At 37.2% G+C, this 7991-nt stretch overlaps 1 long non-coding RNA gene across 1 annotated transcript; it reads right to left on the reverse strand.

Annotated features, from left to right (window-relative positions):
- Positions 1–2596: 2596 nt before the first annotated feature.
- LOC107081150 lies at positions 2597–7278 on the reverse strand. Its single transcript, XR_001481037.1, has 3 exons — positions 7098–7278; positions 2928–3037; positions 2597–2728 (listed from the first exon to the last, which is right to left on the reverse strand). It is a non-coding gene; the product is annotated as an uncharacterized LOC107081150 (long non-coding RNA).
- Positions 7279–7991: the final 713 nt, after the last annotated feature.

Here is a 7991-nt window from a genome sequence, read left to right on the forward strand (position 1 = left end):
TAAAACAAATAAATAAAACAACACTGCCGAATTCTATAAAGCAAAGCCCCACTTGACAAGTCTGTGCAGCATCTCAAACCAGATCAGACAGAAAATGTTCAAGTGCCTATAGTAGAAACATTCAGAGATCTACATCTTTAGAAAAGAAAAACAGCAATAAACGTTGTGGGACGTTTATTGCTGACTATATATATGCTGACTAGGGCTGGGTGAAAAAATCGATTCCTTTACATTTTTGCAAAATCTATGTCTAGGGAATGTGATCGATTAGTACATGACGTTCACATTCAAGTGAGCAGGAAAGATGCACTCAAGATCACTTCAAGCCAGATAGCTGCAGATATAGCCAATAGGTTGACTGAAGACATTAACAAATGGGGGCTGACCAGCAAACACCCTGTAGTTGTTACAGACAACGCTACATATGGTTTGTGCAGTGGAGATAATGCAGCTCATGCATGTCTGAGTGAGTGAGGCTTCATGTTTTTCCCACTTTTCACAAACAAGTTTGCACTTGTGAGACAGTTTTGTTCACATATCAAGTTTAAACTGTCTGATTTACAAGTTTGCACTTTGTGTTTAACGCGATAGGAAAAAATCAAATACATGAGTATTTTGAAACACAGTTAAACCACTTTCATTATTGTAAAAACAGATCGAATCGAAATTAATCAATTAGAACTTTATTAATTAAAATCGAATTGATTCAAGACTTTGGCGAATATACCTAGCGTTAACGCTGACTGAGGCAGAGAGGTGAATCTGGGAAGTTTATTGAAGTTTTTCTTTGTTTCTTAAAGAGGTGAGAGATACGCTGCTCTCATCTGATTTTTCTGCCTCTCGTTAGTTTATTTATGTCAGGCTCAGAGAGGATCACTATTTTACTATATAAGTGTTTTTCCTACTTCTGAAATAATTTTTTCTAAGGAGATTGATAAACTGCGCTTTCTGTAACCTCCTTGTTTCTGCGAGGCTCAAAAAGGACCACTACTATAACCATTTTCTGTTCTCCTGAACTATCATGGGTAAAGTATTATATTTTTAATGTTTCATTCATTGTTTTTGCACAAGTCTTTCCGGCTTACTGTATACCCAATGTCGCGACTCTAAAACTGACTCTTCTCCCGTGCGATTAACAGATTTTATTTTGTATTTTTCCCACAAAGCGGATTGTTTTTTACTATGTAACCGCGTCTCTTGATTCTGAATTGCTGCATAGTCTGACTAAAATAAACCTGGGGTCTATCTCATTGGGACCTATACAGCTCCTTTTCGTAAAAATCATGTCAGGTGTGACAATCCCCATTGTCTTTCAATGAGCGCCAAACGCCATGACCTCGTCTGACAATTTTCTGTTGGATTAGACTCAAAATTGGATTTGGTGTGTTCTGGCCTTTAGCCTGTAGTTGTGGTCTCATTAACTTGAAGCACATTTGGAAGGTTTCCCATGATCCTCCCTGACCTCCAATTAGACAGAGTGTGAAACTTCTCTCCAACAAATAAACATTTTGCTGAAATCCTTTTAAATAGTGACAAAAAAAATGCTAAACTTCATTCGCCTAGATCAGAAATACATTTGTTACTTATTTTAAAGTGTTGAAAGTTATAAAAGGCTTGAAGAAGTGATATTTATCCAAAAGAGAACAATACATAACATCAGGTATGAGGACAACTGACCCATTTCCCATTCACCAGAGTTACATAAACTTTAAATTAAATTGAATGGAGGTGAAGTGTTTTTATAAGATTTCTAATATCAGAGATTTTAGAGGCAGGCCGATATATTTTGATTAGGGTTCAGTAATACGGCTTAAAATATAAAAAAAACATTTCCTAAAGATTAATCATTAATCAATTTTCTTCTCATTTTAAGGTTCAAAATAAATTATTTATATTGCATTTTTTTTTTAAAACAATCACCCCTTCTAGGAGTTCTTAAAAAACTGTAATCACATGAACAATCGATCGATTAATCAACCAGCCTTCATTCCAATATAAATATTTTTAGCGGCGAAGAAATAACTAGGGTAAAAAAAATACAAAAGAAGAATAAAACAGACAAAAATAATATAACATGCACATAAATAAATACTTGAAAATATAAGTAATTAAAAAATAAAGTTGAAGATTATAAAGGACAAAAAAAAATAAATAAGGTAAATATTACAGAGGCAAATAATTAAAGAAGCCAATTAAGAGTTATATACATTTATGTTTCACTGTATAATTTAATTTCTACTTACATTTATTTGTTTATTGTATTTTTGGTGGCAATTAATTGTATGCTTATTTATTTATTGAGCATTTATTTATTTATTTATTTCTGTATTTATTTTTAAATATGGCAGAGTTGGTCCTCCATAGATATCAGACCGATTTCTGATATCAATATCTGATCGGTACATCCCAACTGTAAGTGAACCCGAATGAGTGAATTGGCTATTTTTAATACTCAGTCCTGGAATAGATGCAGAATTTGCCTCACTAAAAACTAAAGTTCACAGATTATACGGTGAAGCAAGCAAAGGTAAAACCAGTTTGACTACATAGAGGAAATATTATATCCACAAGCAGCCAGGTTAAGCCTCCATCCTTCACCTGCTCATGGTGTCGTCATCATCAGAGTCACAGAAACTGGTGGTCTCCAGCTCGCTGCTCATCACCGTACTGGAGCTTTCGTATCCTGCCAGGTGGCGCTCCAGGCGGCTCTGACCGTTCATGCGGGGGCCTTCAAATAAACAGAAGAAAAAAAGAAAATATTCTCAAGTTTTTTATTTGTTTCTGTTTTTGCGAGTGGAAAACATTCCACAGTAGAACATTCCTTGATTGTATCTCTCAGTGTTTGGAGGATGGAGGGAGGCCCAATCTGGATAAATCTCCGTGATAATGGACTGTTTTTGCGAACGCTGAGATGTGCAGTTTCTCACCGTGCTGCTCCACGTTCTCTCTGTGCCGGGGCCTCTCCCTCCTGAAGGAAACCACAGACTCGGTTTCAGTCTGCTCGTCCAACGTCTCCACGCTGCCCGTAGCATTGGGACTGCAAAGAGCCACACAGAAACTCAATATTTAAACTATTTTCTGTGGTTATTATAGCATTGTTTTGTTTTTTTTTTAGGTTATACTATAACCTGGAGGAGTTGTCTCCACACATTATGAGCCCGTCTTTAAACAAAGCGCACCTGATGGTTAGCTTTTAGTTACAGCCAATGATCCGGTTACCTGTCACCTCAATGAGGTTTTTCACTTCTAATACAAACATCTGATATGATCTTATCACATTACAATGAATCCAGAAACAGTCTGAAACTGAAGTGTTCATCTCCTGTGGCTTGAGTCTCTCAGAGAGGATCACATAACAGCAGATCCATCGGCGGCTCAGGTAGAAGCAGCGATTTGTTTTATAATGAAGACGAAACCCAATACAGACACAAAGGCAAATGTTGTGCTGGATGTTAAACCCAGAGAGGTAATTCCATCATAGTGTGAAGAAGGAGCCATTGTCTTCCACTTCAGTGTGTGTTTTTTTTTGCATCATGAAATAAGACTTCCTCCTATTTGTTTGTCTTTAATCTACGGTAAATAACAAAAATCATAAAAAAAATAAAATAAAATGGTTGCTACACATTAGATATCGCTCTGTATTATTGTTTTTGTAACCAAATTACGTCGGGGGGAGGAATGATGTCACACCCGACGTCCCAATGTTCCAGTAAAAACCAGTTAGATTTGCAGTTTGTTGTGCTCAGTGATAGGACTGTTTTACCATGGCACCTCCAGGATGTTTCCTCCACCCACAAATACACAAATTTGGAAAGTAGTTGTATTTAGACCCCTCAACTTGGACACCCCTAAATAAAATCCATTCCTCATGAGTTTACCGTTTCCCCTGCAGTGGCTCCTCCTCCATTTATGGGTCAAAATCATGACACATAATCAAGATTATTATTTATAAAACTATTGTGCAAATCAAATACACATACATGTATACTTTTTTGATAAAAAAAAAAAAAAGATTTGTTTCTCTTCTAAACATGGTACTAAATCAGAAACATATGTCAGAGTTTTACGGCGTCTGCGGTCTGAAGCATTCATAGACTCCTCTCTAGTCTGTGATCATTTCAGGTCTTTACTGTCATGTAAAGAAAGCTAAAAAAGAAGCTAATGGTGAACAAATTGCTCCCCATGCTCATATTTTTAACTATTCTTCATGAGGCTTAAGCAAACTTTCTTTTACTAAGGGTTTAAACACTAATATCACATTGATATTTACGCCCATTGCATTTGATTACCAAATTATGAAGGAAAAAAAGGAGTCCCAACATGTCTGCTAGCTTCTAACTTGCTTCACCAGACCTAACTAAATAAGCTAGGTGGTCCCCAACATATATTTTCCATCAGGGACAATCAGACAAAGTTAAGAATAAATTGACCAACAGATTATTGATTTCCAATTAAGTAAATAATTTAATAAAAAATTAATTTACCTATTGAATTTGTATTGTGAATTGATTCAAACACATTCCAGTTGCTCTAAATCGGTTAAATGTAATCTGACCTCATTTCTATTTCTTCAAGATAAACCTTGGTTCTCAAACACAAATCTATGCTGTTAACTGTGACATTATTTCATTATTTTATTGATTATGGATTTGGAACATGTTCACGATAACTTAGTTTAGTTGAGTTTCAGTAGTTTAGTCAAAAGTTTTTAACCAAAATTTTTTTTTAAATTGAATGATTTTTATCTTAAAAGTTATAGTGGAGGATCTTCGTGAATTTTTGAAAAGACCCTCCCCTCCACTTTAAAAACATTCACATGCACAACCCTGAACCTGCTCCCGAGAGGGATTGTCTATTCAACGCGTGCAAGAGCCCATTTCTCCTTGTGTTCGCTGTTTAATAGTTGCTGTTTGCATCGCTCATACAAGCTTACTTTCCAAAAGATTTGCAATTATCCCTCTATGTCAGACTCACCAAGTAAGTGAAAATGCGGACGTATGGACGTCATTACGTAAACATATCAACAGAATGACTGACAATTAGGAGGAAAAGAAGAAAAAGTATAGTACATCCTGTACTATACCTTAAAGATTTAAAAGGAAGTTGTTGTGAATTTATTTCATATATGTGCAGAGTTAACCGTCTAACCATTACTTGAGCTTGATTCACACTTTGACACAGCTAGTCAGACATGTGTTCAAAGGACAATACATAACAGTCCGAAGATTGTTTGATTATATAACAAAAGTGCCAAACCATTGAATGAAAGTATTTGATGAAGGTAAAATTGATGAAGTCTACAACCTCACAGTCCTTTCAAAACAATAAGATGAAAAACAAAGAGGATGATTAGAAAGCAGCACATAGTTTTTCATTCAGTACATCAGCTAAATATAAAGCTTTAGTTATGGAAGCTTTTGTTTGTCACATGGTGGTTCCATGCAAACCACAGCAGAACTAACAAACCCACCACTTGTAGCAGCTGCAAATCGAGACCTTTCAATGACAGTCATCGGGGGGGGGGACACTCCAAAGCTGTCTTTCTTACACAGTCAGTAGACAGGCTAAGGTTTGCTTAGTGCTTAGTCAGTAAATGCTTTTCTGTTCATTTTGTAGAGAGTTAACGTGCTTTTTCACTGCAAATCCGGTTTAATCCCAACCTTCAGCTCAACAATAATCATGTGACTGGCTGAATGTGAGACGTACAAGCAAATCTGCTTATATTCACCTCAGCTGGTTTTTATTCCGCGTAAAGCTCACTGTTGTCTGGACTCCAGAACAATCACGAATACAAAGAAAGGAAGGAAAAGCTGCAACAGGGAATTTAACTGCTGATTAATTCCCCCAGTAGCTAGTGGACAATGTCTTCTCTTACTCCCCCTTTTCTCTGCAGCTGGGCTGGGCTTCTGTAGGATCACACCCCCTCCTCTATCGTACATCTCAATGGGAATCTGAGGTTCTTCCACATAAATGCTCCGAATACTTCTACACATCCTTAAACCTCATGGATTTACAGAAGCTGCTCTTGCTTGGATGATAAAACTAAACCCTGTAGATTAAGAATATCATGTGATCAGAGGTCCTTAACATTTAGCAGTAGGAAGAAAAGTTATTTTGTTTTCCAACAAACCAGAAATTTCAATCCTAGTCTGACCTAAAAGCAAAGTTTAGCTAACATCATGTCTACCTTTGTAAGAATGGGACAGAAAAGGCTTATTAAATTCAGACCCCCCACCAAACAAATAGCTAATGGTTATTCTGGAGGATTTCTGACTCTAATTTCCCCCCTTTGGATTAGCTTTGAAGACTTCTCACTGCCTAAGCTCACAGAATTCACTTTTTAAATCAATGCTCTGACTTTGTAAAAACACACATTAGCTTGGCCTCAACAAATACATCTCATCATTCCTACTTTTAGGAGCGGCCTAGAAAAAAACTGAGAAGTTTTGTTAAGTGGACCTTAAAGGAAACTGAAATCTTTCAAAGCTTTTCGATCCAATCAGCAATAAAGTTCTGCTGTATTCTTCATACAGACAACCTGAGATTTATATATCGGGGTTTATACAGCAATGAATACTTTAGTGCTTTAAATGCTCTTAGAAACAATTTTAATAACATCAACAAGTACCCATGACCCTGTACCGTCGACAGGCTGCAGCCATGTCCTGAATTCCTCGTTTTCCAGCCACTTTAGCTTTTTTTTCCCGCCTTAAGCTTCTTTTCTGAACGTACAACTTTACGATCAACCGGAAGCAGTTCCTCGCTTATATTGCAATATAATATATTCGAATATAGAATAGAATAGAATTAAAGAATATGTGTATATAATATATGTGAAATTTTCTTTCTTAACATATTTAAAAAATGATAAAATAAAGCATTTTATATGCCAAGACAATCACACTTAATTATTTGTAATCCCAATTAAGGCCTTAATTTAAAAAAGAATAATTTAATGATTTTTAATGACCTGCAGAAACCCTGTATATTAATGGGCAAAACTAGTTTACACTAAACTTAAGTTCAGGGTCTTGAAATTCAGCATCCAGGTTACGTCTGACAGAGTTTATGTGAAAATAAACAAGTGCTTTGCTCACTGAAAGGAGGGAGGTCTGGAGTCCCCAATCCCCCCGGTCCTCTCTGCAGGCGGGGGAGGCAGGGGAGGCGGAGGTGGTGATGGCTGGGAGGCTGTTTCCACAGGGGGGACCACTGCAACAGGAGGCTCTGCAGCTGGAGTCTCTGATGATACCAACTAAAACAACAGACAGGGGGGGGAAAACTCAGCTCAGAGAAACAGGAAGATTGAACAGAACAATAAAACAAATGGAAACAAATCAATACACCCAGACAGAAAGTGAGGAGAGGGTGAGGAAAATCTGCAAGATGAAGGAAACGGCTTTGATGTCAATTACTTTGACATGAAAACACTCGACTCCTTTCAGGCAATCGTCTCAAGGGTGAACCGAAAAGCTATCCTACACTTAACCTGCCTCCCTTCATTATGCGGGGAAATCTGGCCACTCACACGAACAGCGACAATTAGGATGAAAGCCACACGGCATCAGGTTACAGGGCATATAAAAACTGACAGGAAAGGGAAGGAGCCAGGAAAATAGAAGGATTAATGGTTGTGATCCAGTCCTCTCATCACTTTATTGCTGCACAGCCCATGAAATATTCTGGGAAACACTTTCTTTATATTTCTCTTCATGTTTACAGCGAAGTAGCACTCAAAATCTAGATGTGATAAAGAGCATTCTTCTATAATTCAGCTCTGCCTGTAAAAGTAACTCCAAATCGGATTGATCAGCACATGTAGACAGACATCTGGGATCACATATCAGCTCATCTGCTCTGCAAGCTTTGTTCTTATTTTCCTTTAATGTTTTTTTTTTTTTCCTCATCTTATGGATTTAACAGATGCTTCTGCCTCAGACCTGCTTTTCTAGGCCAAGTCCCAAAGTTCTGCCTTTCTTCGGCTCCAAGCAGCA

The sequence above is a fragment of the Cyprinodon variegatus genome, unplaced genomic scaffold (assembly GCF_000732505.1).
Source record: "Cyprinodon variegatus isolate N-32 unplaced genomic scaffold, C_variegatus-1.0 Scaffold3119, whole genome shotgun sequence".
NCBI classification, from domain to species: domain Eukaryota; kingdom Metazoa; phylum Chordata; class Actinopteri; order Cyprinodontiformes; family Cyprinodontidae; genus Cyprinodon; species Cyprinodon variegatus.